The following is a 17,960-nucleotide window of genomic DNA, read 5'->3' on the forward strand; positions in this document are numbered from 1 at the left end:
GGAGCCCCAGATGCCTTTGTACCGCAGCATTTTGTAGTCTCGCCACTTTAAATAATAATTTGTTTTTTCATTCTTCCTTCCAAAATGGATAAACTCTCATTTTCGCACATTGCACTCCATCTGCCAATTTTTCCCACTCAATTAACCTTTGCAGACACTTTGTGTCCTCCTCACAACTTGCTAAACCACCTATCTTTGTATCATGAGTAAACTTGTCTACAGTACACTCGGTCCCTTCATCCAAGTTATCTATATATATAAAGGAATCGATCTGTCTGTCTGTCCTTCTGTCTGTGCTCGGGTGTGTGTCTGTCCGGCTATGCGCTCGAAAGTTATACGGCGTACCTACGCGCGCGTTACCTCCAAAGAAAGCTTATGCTTCCGGGGCGCTCGTAAGCATATTTACTTTTCGGTCGGATGATAATTCTTCGCGCCTTATGCAAAAAACCTTCAAAATTAAACTCATTATCTGCTACTTAGCATTGATTGACTGACGTCAAGGTTCAACCAATCCTGTGCCGTCACGATTGACAAATCCTACAGTACGGTCCCCTGATGGTTGGCCCCTGTGTGTGTGTGGGCGGGACTAATCGTTTTCATCTCGGGGATGTGGCAGCCATTGTTTCACTGCCATGACTTCAGCATCCAGCTCAAACTACTTTGACCATCCAGCTTTGAAAAAGTTAGTATCTCTTTTCAAAATAACATAAGATTTACCAAAAACGATTTATAAGTACTTTCACTTTCATCTTTCAAGGTATTAAAAGGTAGAAATGTTGCCCGGCAGCAGATTCACAAAGGGACACAGACAGGGCCCGAAAGCCTGGGACTCAACTTAAAATGTTGCCCGGCAGCAGATTCACAGAGGGACACAGACAGGGCCCAAACCTTGGCACTCGATTTAAACCGCCTGGCCCAAAACAGCCCTGGCAAAGCCAGGCTCCCCCCAGCTAGTTAATATATATTGCAAAAAGTTGAGTTCCCAGCACTGATCCCTGTGGCACTCCAATAGTTACTGATTTTCAACCAGCAAATAACCCATTTTTCGTAACTCTCTGTTTTCTGTTAGTTAGTCAATCCGCTATCCATGCCAATATATTATCCCAAACCTCGTGAGCTCTTATCTTGTGCAGTAACCTTTTATGTGGCACCTTATCGAATGCCTTCCTGAAATCCAAATACTCTACATCTACTGGTTCCCCTGTATCCAGCATGTTTGTTACATCCTCAAAGAACTCTGGCAAAGTTGTCAATCACGATATCTCTTTCATAAACCCATGCTGACTCTGCTTGACTGTCTTATGATTTTCTGAATGTCCTGCTATTAACTCCTTAATAATGGATTTCAACATTTTCCCAATGACAGATGTTAGGCTAACTTGCCTTCCGTTTCCTGCTTTTTGTCCGCCTCCTTTCTTGAATAGTGGTGTTACATTTGGGTTTTCCAATCTGCTGGGACCTCTCCAGAATCCAGGGAATTTTGGTAGCTTACAAACAACGCAACCACTATAGCTGCAGCCACTTCTTTTAAGACCCTAGGATAAAGGCAATCGCATCCAGGGGACGAGCTAGCCTTTACACGCATTAGCTTGCCTAATCCTTTTTCTCTAGCGATAGAGATTGTTTTAAGTTCCTCCCTCCCGATAGCCCCTTGATTATTTATTATTATTGGGATGTGTTTAATGTCTTCTACTGTGAAGACCGATCCAAAATAATAGTTTAGAGTCTCACCAGAGTAAAGCTCCCTCTACATTGTCCCATCAAACCTTCCATGTGCAAGTACAGCACGGGTTAGAAACAGAGTAAAGCTCCCTCTAAACCTCCAATCAAACACTCCCAGGGCAGATACAGGACGGGCTAAATAGTAAAGCTCCATCTATACTGACACTTCAAACACTCCCAGCGCAGGTACAGGACGGGCTAGATACAGTGTAAAGCTCCCTCTACATTGCTCATCATACACTCTCAGGACAGGTACAGCACGGGTTATGTAATGTATATACCTTTAAGGGGGGGAACTATCTTGTATTGTGGCCACGTTATCGATAAAGAGTGGTTACATAAGTCCCCAGAGAAGATTGAAGCAGTAATCAAGGCTCCAGCTCCGGAAAATGTGTGAGAACTGAGGTCGTTCCTCGGGTTGGTAAACTTCTACCATAAGTTCTTGCCAAATTTGTCCACAATACTACACCCACTGAACACCCTACTGCAAACTGGGGTGCCATGGAAGTGGAGTGACGAATGTAGACGAGCTTTCCAGAAGAGCAAAACACTAATCACATCGAAAGAGGTATTGGCCCATTACAAACCAGCATTACCAATTAGGTTGGCATGTGATGCGTCACCCTCCAGGATTGGAGCGGTGCTGTCGCACAAATTCTCGGACGGCTCAGAGAGGCCAATAGCCTTTGCGTCACGATCACTAACCTCAGCCGAGCGTAACTACACCCAGATTGACAGGGAGGCCCTCAGACTAGTGTGGGGAGTGAAAAAGTTCTATCACTATCTGCATGGGCAGAAATTCACCTTGCTGACTGATCACCAGCCTCTTGTCTCCATTTTTAATCCGAAGAAGGGCGTTCCGGTGATGAATGCGCAACGACTACAAAGATGGTCACTTTTTCTAGGGGCGCACCACTATGAGATTGAATATAGGGGCACGAAACAGCATGGAAATACTGATGGGCTATCACGCCTGCCACTGCCTACTGTGGAGGCAGCACCAGCAGTGGATTCTGTCGAAATATTCCATTCAACTATAGTTGAATACCTACCGGTAACTAATGCTTGTATCGAAAAGGAAACCCGAGATGACCCGACAATGTCTCGGGTATATGATTTGACGGTGAAGAGATGGCCAGCACATGGCGACTCACTGTTGCCAGCATTCTCGACAAGGAGAGAACAGCTGTCAGTGTGCCGGGGGACCTTGATGTATGGATCCCGAGTGGTAATTCCACCCAAGTTAAGGGATAGAGTGCTCAATGTGCTTAATGAGGTTCATCTGGGAGGGGTAAAAATGAAAAGCCAAGCCACGGCTTATGTGTGGTGGCCAGGAATCAATAAACAAATCCAGGACCTGACCAAGAGCTGCTCAGGATGCCAGAAAGTCCAAAATGCACCACCACAGTCCCCTCTACACCCATGGGAGTGGCCCTTATCTCCATGGCAACGGGTGCATATTGATTTTGCTGGTCCATTCATGGACTTAATGTTTCAATAGCCATGGATGCGCACTCGAAATGGCCTGAGGTCATCAAAATGTCCTCCACCACCACGGAGAAAACTACTGCAGTCCTACGGACCATTATTGCCAGGAACGGCTTGCCAGAACAGATTTGCTCCGACAACGGACCACAGTTTGTGTCCGAAGAGTTCCGGAGGTTCTTGAAAAAGAATGGGGTAAGGCATTACACATCCGCCCCGTATCATCCAGCCACAAATGGATTGGCTGAGAGGTTTGTACAAACCTTTAAGAAGGTAATAAATGCTATGTACAATGACAACATTCCGCTGCAGCACAAGGTGGACAATTTCCTGTTCACCTACTGGAATGCGACATATGCAGTCACCAACCAGGCCCCAGCCATGATGTTCTTTAACTGAAGGTTAAGATCTCGCATGGATTTGCTCAGAACAAACGTACGAAGAAATGTTGAGAGTAAGCAATTACAGCACATCCATGAGAAGCCAACAAGAAGCTTCAATGTAGGGCAACCAGTCTTGGCCCGCGACTACCGAACAGAAAAATGGCAGCCAGGAACAATAAGGACACGGCAGGGCCCACTAATGTACACAGTGGACGTTGGGGAGAGCATCGTGAGATGCCATGCTGACCAGATCCTAGAGTCACAGGAACAAGTCATCCCCATGCCTCGCCCATACATACCTGGTGATGAGCCCGATGCACAGGTTGCATCTACCCCAGAAACAGTAGCATCGGAAGCTGATGAACCAACTGACGACAGGGGGCCAGAATCGCCACCGCACCAAGAGCAAGACACTCGGGAAAGGCACTAACCAGAAAGGATCAGGAAGCCTCCCCAAAGACTGAATATATAAATAGACTATTTTCAGCTAATGTTGCATGTTAAAAGTGTTAATTGTAATTACTTTGATATTTAATTGTTAAATGAGAGTTATGGTACTGTTAATCTAAAAGGGGAGGAATTGTAATGTATATACCTTTAAGGGGGGATCTATCTTTTCCAGCTCATGTATACTGTAGTACCAGCAGTGACCACACCTGTATATAGCACTGAGTAGTAATCTGTACAGATCAGTTCCCGTGTGAGCCACGTTGAGTAAACACCTGTTGTACCGTTCTCCCGCAGTCTGTGTCTTATTATACACAGACACAACAGGTTAGATACTGTATTAAGCTCCCTTTTTAGTGTCCCGTCAAATACTCCATGGGCAGGTACGGCAGGGGTTAAACACAGTATAAATTTCGCTATATTTTGTAACTCAGATACAGCATGTGGTCAATGCAGCGTAAAGCTCCTCTGATACATTACAATGAAGCTAACTAACTGAAGTACAGCACAGTACGGTTACATGATAAAATTCGACGTGAATGTAATTTTCAAGCTCTCCAAGGTGAGGTATGGCCAAGATTCACAGATGAGTCAATTCCCAGTCAAATTGTGGCATCAGAGGCCGAGCCTTATGGCAAATGTTGAAAATCTGCCAATACCGGGTGCGAAACTGAAGCTTGGCAAAATCTTACAAAGACATATGTACATTCCAAGTTGTTCGCATTTCTGGATCTCAAACAGCCACGTTTCATATTTGCCCCAACTACCTCACTCCAGATCCGGTTTCTCTGTTCACAAACCTTTAGGCCACATCCCCAGTGCTCCCTTATCCCAGGTCTGGCCCCAGTGTTCTAACATCCTGAGATCCCCAATCACTTTCCCAGGATCCTAATACAATGCTAATCCGAGAGATCTCAATGTACACAGAAATACATCGATGTTACAACACGGAAACATTCCATTCCGTCCAACCAGTAAATGGCTTTCTTTATCCTCCACACGAGCAAATAGCTCCAATCATATTGACACGCCCTTTTGTGAATTCCAAGGTAATGGGCAGAAAAACCAGACGCGACATAAGGAAACTTTTTTTGCACAGCGAGATGTTAATATCGGGAAAACAATACCTGAAAGTGTAGTTGGGCCATATTCAAATGTAAATTGCAAAAGAGCATTGGAAACGGCGATAACTGCTGCTGTAACATTCGTCCCAAGGGATGTTTTGAAAGAAATTAGAGTTTATTCTGCAGCGTTACACGTTTTAAATGTTCCTCTGCAACTAATTTATAGGAGAGGGGACTCTCTCACTTTATTTCCCAATAAACTGCGTCTACAACTATTTCAGGTGTAACTTGCTGGACCGTTTGTGCGGAGGTGTCTAAAGTTCCCTCCCCGAGCGGGGCCTCACACACACAGGGAGGATTATCGGAAATTCCAGGATTCATTACCTCCGTTTACCCATAATCTTATGCCATGATAAGGGATAGCTCGATGCAGTTGCAAAGGAGTTTGGGAAGCGGGATTAGTCGTGGTTCATGTCGGCACCAGTGACAAAAGGTAAAAAAGTGAGGAGTTATTTCTGAGGGAGTATGTGGAGTGAGGAGCTTCATTAAAAACCATGTCTTCAATGGTGCTAATCTCAGGATTATTACCCGATTATCACGTGCTCATTGCCATAGAGTCAAACAGACCAGAAAGGTGAACACGTGGCTAGATGAGTGTTGTGGGAGGGAGAGGCTCCATTTCATGGGACACTGCTACCTGTGCTGGGCGAAACATAAACATAGAAACATAGAAGATAGGAGCAGGAGTAGGCCATTCGGGCCCTCGAGCCTGCTCCACCATTCAATGCGACCATGGCTGATCATCCAAATTCAGTACACGGTCCCTACTTTCTCCCCATACCCCTTGATCCCTTTAGCCTTAAGAAATATATCCAACTCCTTCTTGAATATATTTAATGCATTGGCCTCTGCTGCCTTCTGTGGTAGAGAATTCCATAGGTTCACCACTCTCTGGGTGAAGAAATTCCTCCTCATTTCTGTCCGAAATGGCCTACCCCTTATCCTTAAACTGTGCCCCTGGTTCTGGATTCCCCGACCATCGGGAACATCCTTCCCGCATCTAGTTTGTCCAGTCCTGTGAGAATTCTATCAGTTTCAATGAGATCCACACTCATTCTTCTAAACTCCAGCGAGTACAAGATCAATTGACCCAATCTCTCCTCATACATCATTCCTGCCATCCCAGTTATCAGCCTGGTGAATCTTTGCTGAACTCCTTCCATGGCAGGAACATCCTTCCTCAGATAAGGCGACCAAAACAGCACACAATACTCAAGATGTGGTCTCACCAAGGCCCTGTATAACTGCAGCAAGACATCCTTGTTCCTGTACTCAAACCCTCTCGCTACGAAGGCCAACATGCCATTTGCCTTCTTAACCACCTGCTGCACCTGCATGCTTACCTTCAGCGACTGGTGCACAAGGACACCCAGGTCTCATTGCACTTCCCCTTCTCCCAATCTATTGCCATTCAGAAAATAATCTGCCTTCCTGTTTTTGCCACCAAACGGGGTAACCTCGCATTTATCCACGTTATATTACATCTGCCATGCTTTTGCCCAGTCACCCAACCTGTCCAAATCATCCTGCAATTTCTCGGCATCCTCCTCACAGCACACACGCCCAACCAGCTTTGTGTCATCTGCAAATTTGGAGATATTACATTTAGTTCCCCTGTCTAGATCATTAATATATATTGTGAATAGCTAGGGCCCAAGGACCGATCCCTGCGGTACCCCACCAGTCACTGCCTGCCACTCGGAAAAAGACCCGTTTATTCCAAAACTTTGCTTTCGGTCTGCCAACCATTTCTCTATCCAAGTCAATACCTTGCCCCCTATCCCATGTGCCTTAACGTTACACGCTAATCTCTTATGCGGGACCTTATCAAAAGCCTTCTGAAAGTCCAAATACACCACATCCGCTGGTTCTCCCTTATCCATTTTACCAGTTACATCCTAAAAAAACTCCAGTAGATTAGTCAAGCACGATTTACTATTTGTAAATTCATGTTGATTTTGTCCGATCCTGTCACTGTTTTCTAAGTGCATGCTATTACATCTTTTATAATGGACTCTAGCATTTTCCCCACTACTGATGTCAGGCTTTAACTGAACCTGCTTGAAACCAAAGTCTTAGTGGAAAGGATAATAGCGTGGCAAAAATTTACATTAAACTATTAAATGGGGTAGGGACAGGGCTCAGTCATAAACAACAGTAAAAATGAGAATTAAATGATAAAAGCGTATATGAGCAGAGTTCAGGTCACCACAGTGACACTCCAGGTGAAGGAAACACTGAAATAATTAAAGTAGTTACAGAGAATTGACAAATAATAATCCTGTTAAGTTATGAGAGTGTCATAACGGAACAGAAGGAGGCCATTCGGCCCGTGGAGTCTTTGCCGGCTCTCTGTAGAGCAATCCAGTCAGTCCCATCCCCCCACTCTATCCCCGTAGCCCTGCAAGTTTATTTCCCTCAAGTGCCTATCCAGTCTCCCCTTGAGAACATTGAGTGTGTCTGCTTCCACCACTTCCATCGGCAATGAATTCCAGGTCATCACCACTCGTGGCTGGTCCAGTTAATTTGCTGGTCAGTGGTGACCCCCAGTATTTTGATGGTGGGGGATTGGACGACGGTAATGCCGTTGAATGTCAAGGGGCCATGGTGAGTCTCTTGCTTGTTGGAGATGGACATTGCCTGGCACTTGTGTGGGGCGAATGTTATCTGCCACGTATAAGCTCAAGACTTTATATCGTCCACTTCTAGTTGCCAGCGGGCATGGTCTGCTTCATTATCTGAGGAATTGACAATGGCACTGAACACTGTGCAGTCATCAGCGAACATCCCAATTTCTGACCGTATGTTGGAGGGAAGGTCATTAATGAAGCAGCTGAAGATATTTGGGCCTAGGACACTGCCCTGAGGAACTCCTGCCACATTCACAGAATCACAGAATCACAGACACCCCACAGTGCAGATAGAGGACATTTTGGCCCATTGAGCCTGCACCGACACATATCCCACCCAATCCCCGTAACCCCTATACCAATACGTATCCCAACCTATCCCTGTAACCCCAAGTATTTAAACCCCCTAACACTAAGGGTCAATTTATCATAGCCAATCAACCTAACCCGCACATCTTTGGACTGTGGGAGGAAACCGGAGCACCCAGAGAAAACCCACGCGAACACGGGGAGAATGTACAAACTCCACACAGAAAGTCGCCCGAGTTCGGATTCGAACGCGGGTCTCTGGCGCTGTGAGGCAACAGTGCTAACCACTATGCCACATTGTCCTGGGGCTTTGATGTTTGACCTTCAAACAACACAACCAACGGTTGTTAAACGGTGTAAGAAAGATAGCATTCGGTCAAAAGTTCAGCTTAGGGTCTCTTTCCCAAATAAGAGTTTTATACACTAAGGTACGGTGTATGAGAAATACATTTAGTGAAATGCAGGCTCAAATTTGTCAAATGTATCCGGATTTACTGAAGATACAAAACTCGGTGTGAAAGTAAGTTGTGAGGCAGAATGCAAAGATGATTCAAAGGGATATAGACAGGTTAAGGAATTGTTAAATAACATGGCAGATGGAATATAACGTGGATAAATGTGAAGTAATCCACTTTTGTAGGAAAAATAGAAAGACAGAAAATATTTAAATGTTGGAAGAATGGGAAATGTTGTGATTCAGAGGGAACTGGGTCTCATTATACACTGCAAGTTAGCATGTCGGTGCAGCAAGCAATTAGGAAATTAAATGATATGTTAGATTTAATTCAATAAAATGTTTGGAGTATAAGACTAATTAAGTCGTAATGCAATTATATCAGTCCTTCGTGAGACCACACCAGGAGCACCATGTAAAGTTTTGGTTTCCTCTCCTAAGGAGGGATATACTTGCCTTGGAGTGAGTGCAACGAAAGTCCAACAAGCTGATTGCTTCGGATGAGGGGATTGTCCTATGAGGAGGGATTGAGGAGGCCAGGCCCATATTCCCTAGAATTTAGAAGAATGAGAAGTGATCTCAATGAAACATATAACATTACAAGGCTTGACAGGGTAGATGCTGGGAGAGGTTTCACCTGGCCGGGGAGTCTAGAACTAGGGAACACAGTCTCAGAGTAAGGGTTCGGCCATTTAGGACTGAGATGAGGAGGAATTTCTTCATTTAGATGTTTGCGAATCTTTGGAATTCTCTACACCAGAAGACTGTGGGTGCTCATTTCAAGATATAAATCAGTAGTTCTTTAGGATATTAACGGAATCAAGGGATACAAAGGTGGTGCGGCAGGGTGGAGTTGAGGTAGAAGATCAACCATGGTCCTATTGAGTGTCGGAGCAGGCTCTAGGGCCCGTGTGGCCAACTCCTGCTCCCATTGCTTATATTCTTAAATACAGCTTTGAGGGCACTAATCGTATTATTGCTGGGACATGCAGTAATCCGGTAATGCTTGGGAGATAATATTCCAGGTTATCTATTCCATAGAAAGGATAGGGAATCTGTAAGAGGAGGAGAGGTAGCCTTAATGATTAAAGATATATTACAGCATTAGTAAAATAGGATACACGTAAAGGAAAATAATCAGCTGAGACTCTGTGGTGGGAATTGAGGAATAAGCTTGTACGAAAAGCTTTAACAGGAGTTGTCTACAGGCTTCCCAATAGCAGGAATGATGATACAGAATATGTTATTTCAGAGATTAGAGAGGATTATAGCAAAAAGAGGGTTGTTTTATTTTGAGACTTTAACTGTCAGATAGAATGTGAAGAGAAAAGTAGCTCAAGTCGGTAAGGTAGTGAATTTATTGAGTCCTTTCAAGATAGTTTTCTGGAGCAATATGTTGAAGATCAAACAGGAGGGCAGGCCATAGTAGATTTAGTAATGAATAATGAGCCAGTCGTATTATTAATCTAACAGTAAGACAACTACTATCTAACAGTGAGCAAATTACGATCGAATGCAAGGTTAGTTTCTAAAAGGAGGAACGTAACACAATTTTAAGATTCTACAGAAAGGTGTCAGAGAGAAACCACGTAATTATAGACCCTTTAGTCTAATATCTGCTGTAGTGAAGTTATTGGAATCTATAATTAAAGACAGCGTGAGTGAGCATTTCGATGATATCGAGCTGATTAGAGAAAGCCTACATGATTTTGTAAATGGGAGGTCATGTCTAACGAACCCATTTGAATTATTCTGAGGAGATAACTATAGTGGTAGTGAAGAAAATGTATATTGATGTAGTTCATATGGAATCACAGAAGACATTCGCTAGGGTTCCACAAATAAGACTGTTCCCTCAAATTAAAGTTCATGGAGTTAAACGCAAATTATTGACGTCGTTAGGATACTGGTTTGAAGGTAGAAGAGAGAGTCGGGAGAATGAGTATATATTGCATTGGAAGGAAGTGACTGTTGGTGTCCCACAAGGAACTGTGCTAGGTCTTAAACAATTCACTTCATTTATTAATGTCTTCCATAAAAAAATAGAGATTCATATATCAAAGTTTGCTGATGAAACAAAGGTTGGTGGTACAGTAAGTAATGTACACAGGAACAGAACATTATGAAGAGCTTTTGATAGATTAAGTGAATGGCAAAATTGTGGCTGATGTGCTTCAATACAGGTAAATGTGTGAATATATATCTTGGACCAAAAAATGATACATCTGAATATTTTGAATGGTGGAAAGATAGGAAAAGTGGAGGTCCTAACAGATTTAGGGATCCATGTACACAGATCATTAAAATGTATTAGTCAAATACAAAATAATCAAAACGGCTCATGGTATATTAGCATTTATAACTAGAGGGCTATCAGATAAAGGGTAGAATGCTTTGCTACAGCTATACAAAACCCTGCTTAGAACACATCTGGAATACTGTTTACAGTTCTGCGAGCCGCACCTCAGAAAGGATATATTGGCCTTGGAAGGATTACAGCGCAGATTCATCATAATGTTACCAGGGCTCCAAGGGTTAGACTATTAGGAGAGATTACAAGAACTATATTTTTCACCCATTAACCTTCTATATTGAAATATAGATGGATAATAGGTGAAAAAAAAAACGTTTTTAAGGACAAAATTACCAGTAACAAGCGTGGAGTAATTAAGGGAAGCCAGCACGGATTTATTAAAGGCACGTCGTGTTTAACTAACTTGATTGAATTTTTTTGATGTGGCAACAGTGAGACTCGATTAAGGCAATGCGGTTTATGTGGTGTAAAAGGATTTACAAAAGGCGTTTGATAAAGTGCGACTTAATAGGCTTGCCAGCAATGTTGAAATCCATGGAATAATAGGGACAGTGGCAGCATGGGTCCGAAATTGGCTAAGTGACAGAAACAGAGAGTAGTGGTGAATGGTTGTTTTTCTGACTGGAGGAAGGTGCACAGTGGTGTTCTACAGGGGTCGCTACTACGACCAGTGCTTTCTGGATATATATTAATAATTTGGACTTGGGTGTAACTGGCATTATTTCAAATTTTGTGGATGACAAAATACTTGGAATTATAGTGAACAGTGAGGAGGACAGGGATAGACGTCAAGAGGACTTAGACAGGCTGGTGGAATGGGCAGATACGTGGCAGATGAATACAATAGCAAATTAAGTTTAACGCAGTAAGTGTGAAGCGATATATTTTGGTAGGAAGAACGAGCAGATACAATATGATGTAAAGAGTAACATTCTAAAGTGGTTGCTGGAACATTGTGACATGGCGATATATGTACTCAAATCGTTGAAGGTGGCAGAGCAGGTTGAGAAAGCGGTTGAAAGTACAGACGGGTTCCTGTGCTTTATAAATAGAGGTATAAAGTACAAAAGCATGGAAGTTATGATAAAGCTTTATAAAATACTGCCTCGGCCACAACTGGAGCATTGTGATCAATTCTGGGCCCCACATTTTAGGAAGGAAGTGAGGGCTTTAGAGTGGGTTCAGAAAATATTTACAGGGATGAATCCAGAGATGAAGGGCTTCAGCTACGTGGGTAGACTGGAGAAGGTGGGGTTGCTTTCGTTAGAGCAGAGAAGATTGAGAGGAGATTTCGTGTTCAAAATCATGAGAGTTCTAGACAGAGTAGATAGAGAGAAACTGTTCCCTTTAGCGGAAGGGTCGAGAACCAAAGGACACAGATTTAAGGTGATTGGCAGCAGAACCAAAGGCGACATGATGAGAAACTATTTTACTCGGCGAGTGGTTATGATCTGTAATGCACTGCCTGAATGGATGGTGAATGAAGACTCAATCGTGGCTTTCAAAATAGAATTTGACAAGTTCCCGAAGGGAAACTGATTGAAGGGCTATGAGGAATGGCGGGGGAGTGGGACCAGCTGAAGTGCTGTTGCAGAGAGCCGGCACCGGCTCGACGGGCCGAATGGCCTCCTACTGTGCTGTAACGATCAGATGATTCTGTGACAGAGTGGAGAGAAATGTTTTCCGCTGCCTGGCGAGTCTAGGACAGGGAACATAACCATTAAATCAGAGCAAGGCCTTTCAGGAGAGAAGGTAGGAAATAATTCTTCACAAAATGGTGGTGGAACTTTGGAGCTCTCTCTCACAATAAGCTAGCGAAATTAATCATTTTAAATTGGAGATCGATAGGTTTTTGCTAGCCTAGGTTGTTAAAGCATATGGAGTGAAGGCGGACAGATATAGATATGGTAAAGATCATTGCTGATCTAATTGAATGATGTTACAGGCTCAAGGGGCAGATTGGACTACTCCTGTTCCTATGGTCCTATGTTAAACACACTCTCCCGCCATCACTGGTGCACCGTTTCTGCAATGGCTACTAATTACAAGAGGAACTGCAGAAACTTGCAAAGGCTTCTTGGACAGCACCTCCCGAACCAGCAATTACTATCACCGAGTAGGACAAGGACAGCAGACGTGTGGGAACGCCCAGCTTTCAATTCAAGTCACACATCATCCTGACTGGAACATATATCACCGTTATTTCATCATCACTGGGTCGAAATCATAGAAATCCCTACCTATCAACACTGAGGAAGCACCTTTACCATATTGGCCCTGAAATTAGATCGGGGACTTGCCGCACGTGCAAGCCCCCTTCTGCACTCACCCTGCACGCCGACATCTGAAGCCTGGGCCTGCTTGCATTTCCTGTCACAGGACCGGTTCAGCTGTCGGCGCGCTGTGCTAACCTGATCCAGTGGTGTAGTTAATGCGATGTGCCGGCTGGGATCAGGTGAGCACTGTGCAGCCAATCAGGGGAGGGGAAACTCATTCATGAGTTTGACAGTAAGAGCTGTCAAACTCATGAAAAGTATGGGCTGACAAAACCCTACTATAACTTTAAATAAAATGTAGAAAAACATCCCACTGATTATAATAACTATAAATAAGTTTTTAAAAATGTTTTAAACAATTAATCAATTTTTTGAAAAAAATAATTTTTTAAAAAATAGGGTCTAAATCTAAACTTACCATCCTGTAAATTCTTTAAAATAACAAACCTGTGGAAATTTTTTTTTACATTTAACTAAAAGCCCACTTACATGAAAAACTAAATACTTACGTCTTGTTTTTCCACGCGTAAAGACCGGAGGACTTTTCACACGCACAACTTTGAAAAAAAAAAGGAATTTTACTGCGCACGTGCTGCCTGTGCAGTCGCACGTGTTCTGCCTCTGAACCCCTTCGTTCCGAGGACAGGAAATGCTGGTTTTCCCCGCATGCGCTGTGCATGCTGAAAACTGGCATTTCCTCCGGCCAGACGCGTGAGTACCCCGACCGTACTCACGCGTTGGGACAGGATTTACTGGTGCAGGACGCCTTCTCGCTGAATTAGTATCCTGGGTTTTGATTTGGTTTTTTGCTACTCACAAGGGCTCACGTGGTTTTGGATAGGGTGGAGAGAGAATATATTCTGGGCCTGAAATTGCGGTCGGAGATTTCTGCGGGTAAAAGCCTCTGAACCACATGTAAAATATGAACCTACCTGCTGCATCGGAACCTCCGAACACTTGCTCTCTTGGGTCTCTACACGTACGTCTACATAAAGATCCACGTATCCCAGGAGAGCATGTGTTTCGCAAGGGTCCCTGGGATCACGTGGACCGCTGCAACCATTCAGAAAGGGGGATTCGCATTATGCTTATGGTGATTCTATGTAGATATGGAATCTCCATAAACGTAACTGAAATCATCCAAAAATAATTTTTCACAAAACTGAAATAAAAAAATTACATAGAAACATAGAAACATAGAGATAGGAACAGGAGTAGGCCATTCGGCCCTACGAGCCTGCTCCGCCATTCAATGAGATCATGGCTGATCTTCGTTTGAGATCACAGCTGATCTTACCAGTTCAGTACCCCGTCCCCGCCTTTTCTCCGTAACCCTTAATCCCCTTAGCCTTCAGAAATATATCCAATTCTCTCTTGAAAATATTTATTGAATTAGCCTTCACAGCCCTCTGTGGCAGGGAATTCCACAGGCTCACCACTCTTTGAGTGAACAAATTCTTCCTGATCTCTGTTTTAAATGATTTGCCCGCTATTTTTAGACTGTGGCCCCTGGTTCTGTGCTCCCCGGCCATTGGAAACATTCTCTCTGAATTCAGCCTGTCCAGGCCTGCCATAATTTTATATGTTTCGATGAGATCCCCTCTCAATCTTCTAAACTCCAGTGAGTACAAGCCCAAACTATTTAATCTCTCTTCGTAGGTCATTCCCGCCATTCCAGGTATCAGCCTGGTGAATCGCCGTTGCACTCTTTCCATGGCAAGAACATCCTTCCGCAGATGGGGCGACCAAAACTGTACACAATACTCCAGATGCGGTCTCACCAGCACCTTGTACAGCTGTAGTAAGGTATCCCTATTCCTATACTCGAACCCCCTTGATACGAAGGCCAACATACCATTTGCCTTCTTAATCGCCTGTTGCACCTGCATGCTCTCCTTCAGTGACTGGTGCACAAGAACACCCAGGTCCCTCTGCACTTCCCCATCTCCCAATCTATTGCCATTTAGATAATAATCTACCCTCCTGTTTTTACCCCCAAAGTGGATAACCTCGCATTTATCCACATTATAGTGCATCTGCCATGTATCCGCCCATTCCCCCAATCTGTCCAAATCGCACTGTAGCCTCCTGACATCCTCATCAGAGGCCACCCCTCCTCCTAGTTTAGTGTCGTCAGCGAATTTGGAAATATTGCATCCAATTCCCTGATCCAGATCATTTATATATATTGTGAACAGCTGGGGTCCCAGGACAGATCCTTGCGGCACCCCGCTGGTCACTGCCTGCCACTCCGAAAACGAGCCGTTTATTCCAACTCTCTGTTTTCTATCCGCCAGCCAGTTCTCTATCCACGTTAATACTTTGCCCCCAATCCCATGAGCCTTAATTTTGCATGATAATCTTTTGTGTGGAACCTTATCGAAGGCTTTCTGGAAGTCAAGGTACACCACATCCACTGGCTCTCCCCCATCTATTTTACCAGTTACTTCCTCAAAAAATTCCAGCAGATTAGTCAAACACGATTTACCCTTTGGAAATCCATGTTGACTCTGTCCGATCCTTTCCCCATTTGTCAAGTGCTCCGCTATTTTATCCTTAATAATGGACTCTAGCATTTTGCCCACAACCGATGTAAGGCTTACTGGTCTATAATTCCCTGCTTTCTCTCTACCCCCCTTTTTAAATATTGGGGTAACATTAGCTACCCTCCAATCCACGGGTACTGTTCCCGAGTCAATGGAGTTCCGGAAGATGATCCTTAGAGCATCTGCTATCTCCAGGGCCACCTCCTTAAGTACCCTAGGATGTAGTTTATCAGGCCCCGGGGATTTGTCGGCCTTCAGTCCCCTCAACTTACCCAACACCATATCCCTAGAGATACTAATTTCTGTCAGCTCCTCCCTCTCATTAGTCCCTATGTTTGCCGATATTCCTGGGAGGTTATTTGTGTCCTCCTTTGTGAATACAGAACCAAAGTATGAGTTTAATTGGTCTGCCATTTCCTTATTCTCCATTATATATTCTCCCGAATCGGACTGCAAGGGACCGACTTGGGATTTTACCAGTCTTTTCCTCCTGATATACCGATAAAAGCTTTTGCAGTCTGTCTTTATGTTTGCTGCAAGTTTACTTTCGTATTCTATTTTCCCCTTCCTGATTAATCCCTTTGTCCTCTTTTGCTGTATCCTGTACTGCCCCCAATCTTCCGGTCTGGTGCTTTTTTTTGCCAGTTGATATGCCCTTTTTTGCTTAACATAATAAAAATACAAACTTAAAAAAAAATACAAATATAATCAAAAATTATTTTTTTGAAAAATAAATGTAAACATTTTTAAAGGTTCCAAAAATAACCTAATCTAATTGTTAAGGTATTTTCTGTTCAAAACTTTTTTTAAATATTTATTTTATTCCTTATGCTGTTAAAAGAAGGGCTTATGCCCGCTTTCACCAGGTGTAAGAGATTCACAGACATTCGCAAGACAAAAATCCCGCTCTCCGCCAGTGAATGTCCATTTTCCAGGGATTCATATGATCTGTCAAGCTTAAACTTGACATCGTCTGTGGAAACCTAGAATGTGCGGGGCGCGTCCACAGTCAGAGGCCCCAGAAAATCCAGGCCAATGTGATGCACAAGCGTCCTCATTATTCTGAGAACTTTCTGCTCAGATGAAACTGATTAGTTAGTTGTACATTTTGCTTTATTTCTTCTTTTTCTACACTGGTGGAGGGAGTGAATGGGGTGCAAATCAAGCTGGCTGCTTTGTCCTATATGGTGTCGAGCTTCTTGAGTGTTGTTAGAGCTGCACTTATCCAGGCAAGTGGAGGGTATGCTATCGAACTCCTGACTTATGCCTTGTAGATGTTGGAGAGGCTTTGGGAGTCAAGAGTTGAGTCACTATTCGCAGGATACCCAGCATCTGTCCTGCTCTTGCAGCTGCAGAATTTATGTGGCTGTTTCAGTTAACTTTTTGGTCAATGGTGATCCCTGTACGAAAGGCTGATGTTTAGAGATATTTAGTAGGCGAGAATCATATTTGTATAAATTCAAGTGTAGCCATTGATCAAATAATATTACCCATAATTACTCCTGTGTAAATAAATTGCTAAGACTTGTTCAGAATGCAGCTGCAACGTCATTCAGAAGCAGCTTTGACTAAGCTCTGATAATAAGCAGCCACAGGCTGTGAGTGAAGTTTAAATTTTTAAATGGCATGTCCTAATGCTAAGTAGGAATTAGAGTTCGCTTAAGAAACCTAATTGTAAAGATAACTAAAAGGAAATTATTATAAGGAACATAAAATGGGCGAGGTCATGGGAGTTAAGCTATCCATCTGATAGATTGAAGTAAGATAGTCTCGATACCGTCTAGACTAGGGAGACACCGCTGACATGGGCTGGGCCCTTGGTATAAGGCATTGTACTGCCTGTATCAGGGAGGCAGGAATCAAGAGATATGGTAAATTCCAATGGGGTGAAGAACTAAAAACAAGGTAATAAGACAGCAGGTTAGGTTTGTTGAAAAGTACTGGAAAAAGGAACTGCCAATTTGCTGCACTTAGTCTGAGTGACGATGGTATTTTGACCATTAGAACCAATTGAAGAAGGTGATTATGTTAAAGACCATATATGGACACTGGCTAAAACAACCATCCAGAACAAAGGAACAGACTTAAGGCAACTCATCTGTGTCTGAGAGGCGCCAGAGATCAAGGGCTGCGAGATATTCGTTAACCCTATTGCCTGATGTTAAGTATATTACGCTGCAAGCTTAATAATTCTTGATCAATTGCTCAGACATACTGGCTGCTACATATTAGTGAATTGTCCAAGAACTCTGAGTGATCAATAAGATCTT

The sequence above is a fragment of the Somniosus microcephalus genome, unplaced genomic scaffold, assembly GCF_052327205.1.
Source record: "Somniosus microcephalus isolate GS21.2 unplaced genomic scaffold, FLI_Smic_1.0 unresolved_chr2, whole genome shotgun sequence".
Taxonomy (NCBI): domain Eukaryota; kingdom Metazoa; phylum Chordata; class Chondrichthyes; order Squaliformes; family Somniosidae; genus Somniosus; species Somniosus microcephalus.